This window comes from Odontomachus brunneus, unplaced genomic scaffold, assembly GCF_010583005.1.
Source record: "Odontomachus brunneus isolate Ranch 3 - 2012 unplaced genomic scaffold, Obru_v1 Obru_scaffold_077, whole genome shotgun sequence".
NCBI lineage: Eukaryota > Metazoa > Arthropoda > Insecta > Hymenoptera > Formicidae > Odontomachus > Odontomachus brunneus.
The window spans coordinates 2,536-2,988 of record NW_022639527.1 but is presented as its reverse complement, the minus strand read 5'-3'; positions in this window follow the sequence as shown (position 1 = coordinate 2,988).

Here is a 453-nt window from a genome sequence, read left to right as displayed (position 1 = left end):
TAATTTATTACCGATATTATATACCAACATTTAATTTTTTTACCAACATATATATTCTTTACATAATTTTTAGTGTAATCTTTACATAATATTGATGATCGGTAATTACCGATATAATTTTTTCTATCTGCTTTCGATAGATCATTTTACCGATCTGCGGCGGTTTTCGCGGCGGTTTCCGCGGCGGATTTTGCAGCGGTTTTCGCGGAGGATTTTGCGGCGGTTTTCGCGGCGGATTTTGCGGCGGTTTTTTGCGGCGGATTTTGCGGCGGTTTCCGCGCCGCCCGCGCCGGCAGCGCATTTCGCAGCGTGATTTTTTAGTCACAGCTGCAAACTCTAATATTCTGCAAACGTATGCATTCAACAATTAGATGCGCAAGAAAAAGAATGTGACACATGATATTCTTATTACTAATGAGCACGTACACTGTGCCTCCGCGACAAGATTTTGCA